Source organism: Protopterus annectens, chromosome 8.part0 (genome assembly GCF_019279795.1).
Source record: "Protopterus annectens isolate FY-2018-M chromosome 8.part0, PAN1.0, whole genome shotgun sequence".
Classification (NCBI taxonomy): Eukaryota; Metazoa; Chordata; order Ceratodontiformes; family Protopteridae; genus Protopterus; species Protopterus annectens.
The window spans coordinates 1,256,925,964-1,256,931,873 of NC_056741.1; positions in this window are offsets into that span (position 1 = coordinate 1,256,925,964).

The window sequence follows — 5,910 nt, forward strand, 5'->3', positions numbered from 1 at the left end:
CACCCTCAAAGATACCTTTGGACGGCTCTCCAACATGTAAGCTCCATGGCATGTGCAATAAGTGCGTAACACTGTAATAGCAATACATAGTCAGGTAGGGGTTTGAAACACAGTACTACTAAGTGTGTATTTGTGTGTGTGTCATCAGTATCCTGTGTGGGTGTTGGGTTCACTGTAATGACAGGCTCCATTGCAGTGTGGGTTTTGCTACATCATTATATTGTGAACCTATATGTCCCAATGTCCACATTACAAGGCCAAAATTTTCAAACATTGCACAGGTTGCTGTAGACAATCCTCAGCCATAAATGTGTGCAGCCATGTGCAATTACTATGTGACACAGTATGGATTAGTAAACAATATAGGCAACCATTGTAATACCCAGCTACCAGTCTCCACCCACGGATCATACACAAACACTCTTGGCTCTTACAGTCTTACTCCCTTCCTTTCTTACTGTCTCTGTCTCTGTCTCTCTCTCTCTCTCTCCCTCTCTGGTGGATGTGGAAATGTAAATCTGTTTTGGATAGGCAGCAGCGTGAGTTTTGTAAGTAATGCTCATGATCAGCTGATGGCATGTGCATGAATTGCAGTCCCCCACTTGCTAATTGCATGTGGAACAGCTGTGGTATCATTCCTATAGCCAATTGCATGGAAACACACTCCTATAACTAAGCACTTCATATGGGTGTTGGCCCTTTTCCTTCAATGTGAGCAGGACTTCATGTGGGTGTCTGACAAACAGCATCACAGAGGATAGTTGGAAATACCTGTGGAGACAGGCCAACAAACAGGAGGAGGCTGTTCAAGACATGGGGGCAGAATGTAAGTATTGCTGTTATACATTTGAATGAATGATTTAACAGGGTTTGTGTAGATATGGCTGTTCTACATGATTTAAAGTCTGGCATGACAGTGTTATGTGGCTGAGGAAACTCTCACCTGTAGGGCTATCTGCAGACTGGCTAGAGTTTGGAGTCTTAGATGTGGTGTGTTGCTCACACATTTTCTATCTTTAGAAATGCAGTAGCATACTCTGATGACTGCAGTCAGTAGATGGTGACATCCATGTGAGTTACTGACTTCATATCCCGCAGAAGAAATATGTCACAACAAACCCTGTTAAACCAGGACTTTTCTCAGTTTATCACAGCAATATGTCAATATTGGCCTTATGTTTGTGCCTGTGTCACCCACATCTCTCACCCTTTGTCCATATGTCATGCAGTAAGAGGTGCATATGTACAGTATATCTTTATTTATTGACATCATAGCTAACAAGCCAGTGAGATATCAGACTGCTAGACATTTTATGTATATTAGGCCTTATATTTGAGGATAAAACCTGGACATTGTGTTGTAGTCTGTACAGTAGTGAGATCTGTGTACTTATGGTGATTGTTGACAGAGTGTCAGTATTGTGTAGCAGTGTATTCTGAATATGTTTTTTGGCCTGTGTACAGACTGTGGTAGATGTCAGTGTTCTTGGTTCTGTTCTATCTGACATTGCATGCTGCTCCAGTTTCTGTTACCATATCAGCTTATATGTTTGTAGGGGGAAACTGAGACATGTCCCATACCACAGTCAGGCATCAGACTACATTGTGTATTGGGCCAGTATATGTAGGGTTAGTGCGTGAGTGGCAAATCTGAGGATGGATTTGTTCACGCAGTCCATATACTGTACTATTAATTAGGCTTCCCATAATGTGACTGTGTTGAGATTGGTTGTTGGTATGCACTTTCACACTGGTGTCTGTTACTCCATGCTGTTACATGCCTGTAGTGCCTGCTACATTTGCAAGTACATGTGTATTCCCCCATAGGAAACTTGGGTCAGTGTTGTGGCAGTCTGCCTGTAGTTTACACAGTGCTTTGTGACATGCCTAGCAGCTTAGTGTATTTACCTAGTGTGATGTTATGTCCAGATATTTGTCAGATGTACTGTTGCCTGGCCACCATATGTGTTGTGTATTTCTGAAAAAGCAGTGGGATGCTGTGAAGATGTATGTCACTAACTAGTGGGAAGTATGTGGGCTTGGGACCTCTGCTCCTCCGATTAATATGTGTTAGGACAGACAGGAGGGTGTGAATGCATCAACTGTGTGAGCTTATCTATTCCAGTATTTGTGTGATATCACCATTTTCATGGCTGCAAACATCCCCTTTGTCAGGCTTGGATCACACGTCTTGCACTAAGGAGTTCTATGTATGCCTCTGGAGTGACCAGGTTGTGTCAGACTGTCCAGGTTTATTGGTCATATTTCTCCTGTATTCCACAGGATCATTACTGTGATTTGTGTGGTATTTCACTATGATGATCTTATGATGTCTGTCAGTAACTGATGGTATACATGTCAGTATCAGAAGTGACTTCCTACACAACATGTCTGTTGACACAACTCCTGTTACTGTAGCAACATTCAACATTAATACCTGCAATACTTATATTACATTCCCTTGCACTAAGAGGTTGGGACTTATGGTGCTAAGGTATGACTCCACTACATGTTATGGGCATATGTTATATATATATAAATGTATATGTGTGTATGCACATGTATACATATATCTACATATGTGTATGTATGTGTGTATATATATATATATATATATATATATATATATATATATATATATACATATATATATATATATATATATATATATATATATATATATACATTATATATATATATATATATATATATATATATCCATATCCTTGTTATGTGTAAGCATGAGTGTTGTATATACCTTTCCAGATGTATCCCACCATATTTATCTTATATGAGCATATTTAGATATAAACATGACTGAGTCAACACTATTTTCACTTACAAGTACTAAATTATAGTAGTCAAAGCAGTTGTTCACTACTGTTCAGTATGTGTATTGAATGATATATTTGTAAAAAGAACAGACATTTTCACAGCTCTGATGGCTAAGTGGTTAACTGCTTTGAGTATAGTGTACAGGGTCCTAGGTTCAAGGGCTGTTTATTTTGTTGCTAGGCAGAACAACGGCTGTTGGATACAGAGTGGTTGAGGCAGTTTTGAGCAGCTTTAAGCAGGTTTGCACGATGGTAAGTGCTGCTAATGTACGGTTAAAAGAATAATTGCTTACACCATGTAGGCTTCGCTTACCAGTGCACAAATGTGCTTAGCATTTACATTTAAGCAATGCTTACACCTGCTAAGCATAGCTCAGCCCTGGTAACCAGTGATCACATACTAGTCTGATTACATTTAAGCAATGCTTATACCTGCTAAGCATAGCTCAGCTCTGGTAACCAGTGATCACATACCAGTCTGATAAAATAGCAGGGTAATGACATATTTAATAAGTGTATTTAATTCCATGTACATAACATCCTTCTATGTGCTGTCATTACAGTAGCAAGGGGTGTGAGTATACTGTATGGGACACCTGAGTATACATGGCTAGTACAACAATCTTTTCTCTTTGTATGTGTTTCATACATGGGTAGTATCCCAGGTTATATGCAGTCACACTTGCATGTATTGTATTATTATGTTACTACTTTTAACAGTGCTTTTCCAAGTAAGAGTAGATTGCAGATTGTAGTACTGGAACCATACACCCCTGCATGCAAAGCTGGACTCTGAGTACTGACTATCATGTTCTTGGTGTGTGAGCTGTATGTTATTAAGTATATGTTACTGGATATTGATCTGATATGTGGATATTAAATGTAGATGACTATGTATTTAGGACATGTCATTGAGGGCCGCTGTCATGTAGGAATGGCATACCTATCAGATGTCTGTTTGTCAGAACATTCATCCTAATGCATAACCTGTTGGCTATCTGATTTCTGTCTATCCTCTGTACAGATGTACAGATGTCAGGTATCCATCTTGGCTCCTTACAGGCAATCTATGATTGCCTGACACTGACATATCTGCCCAGATGTGTTATGAATGCCACAGTTAGGAAATCCCACCCTGTATGTACCACATGCCATGGATACCTCAACCAGACTACCACAGTTAACAGAACATGCTTGGGTACAGGTCTCTAACCCAGACACTGGCCATGCTATGTAATATATGTTGCATACATGTCAATTGTAGCACCTCACTGGCCCTTTACAAGAGAAAACCAGATGATTGGCTGTTGAATTGAACTGTTACCCTGGGGATCACTCAAGTGGCATCATTTGATAGATGGTCTGGTGACAAATGTCAGGTGGCATGATACCAGTGTACCCACATGCCTTACTTTTCTCATCTGTCCATGGACATTAGCCTGGTACACACCTAGGGACACCTGCACCTATGGACCCCAGTACTGACCAATGTTTCAGTGTGCATTACTGAGAATAACAGTGTCTGTGTGTTTGTAAACTTGTAGTTGACAATACCCTGAGGGCCTTCCCATCCACTCCACCCCCTATTGCCATACTCAGAAATGGCTACTTCTGTAATTGACATTAAATGTACCTTGTTACTCTCATCACTCTTTGGGCTACCTGGAGCTTGCAGTACCAGCAGAACACTGTTCTACAAATGGGTAGATAGGCGTGGGTTACCCTCTGTGTCCTAGCAAGTGTGTCTATGTGTGTGAGTGTGTATATTTGTAGGAGACAGCATTCTGAGGCCACATTCTCCAAATACAATAAACCTTGCCATATATTATAAGGGATAGTGATGTTGCTGACATTAGGAGAGGCATGACAAACCCTCACCCTACTATCCCTGTGGCATGTGCAATAAATGCATATCCCTGTAGTAGCACTGATTAGATAGACAAGGGGTTGTAATGCAGTCCTGGTCAATGTGTGATTGTGGGTTTGTCAGAGCATTATCTTGGGTTTCAGTGAGTAAAATACCCAATGTGGGGTGTGGGTGCTGGGTATACTGTCTTTACACCATGGTACCTCCAGTACATGTCCTAAGGTCCACTGTATGAGGACCGCTGTCATCAACAACCATACAGGTAACTGATTACACTATCCAGCCCAATGAATCATGTGCTGTGTGCAAATTCTGTGTAACAGAATGGACTCACTGACAAGGTAGTTTGCACTGCTAAACCCAGGTCTGTCAGATGTGTCTATGACTGTTATGTGTTTGTCAATTTGTATATGACAGTATGTCATGCTATGGATTGTTCATTAACACCCAGTACATCCCCCATTACCATACTGTATATGTTTTGGTGATGTTCTTCACTTAACAGGAAACTCGGGACACAGCTCACCCTAAAAACTCTGTGGTGTGTACAATTAAAGCCAAACACATTAGTAGCAATAAGTACCTAGATAGGGGTTCTACTGTCACTGTTGCCAAGTAAGTGTATGTATGTGAAGGGATCTACTTCAATTTGCAGAAAATATATGTCCAGGAGATCATTTGTCTAAGAACTAACTGGCTAAAGGCCACATTTCAGAGCAATAATCTTGTGGAAATGCATTCAAGCAAAACTAGTAGTGGATGTATACATGACCTCTTCACCACTGTACAGCTGTACAACGATACAGGAGTTGGTATATATACATGGGTGTGGTTGTTGTGGCCACAGCCACCCACATTAACGTTATTGTTTCGGGTATCCCCCCGGTTAGTGTGCTGTTATACTGCACATTTTATGTTAACAGGTTAAGTCATTGTTAATCACACTATGTGTGGTTCTATGCCACCCCACACCCTCCAAAGTGTGAGGCTGTGCCACCCACACTAACACATCTATGTTTACCAACTCCAGGATTGCACTACATTGGGGAAGAGGACATATACCCTGCCAGTACCATTGTCATTGACATTAAACTGGCGAACTAATTATTTCCTGATGTGATGTTTTGGCAGTTTGATGTGTGTGGAATTACATAGACCAAAATGAGTTCACTACAAAATGAAGTGCATCCATGTGAACAGTATTCTCTG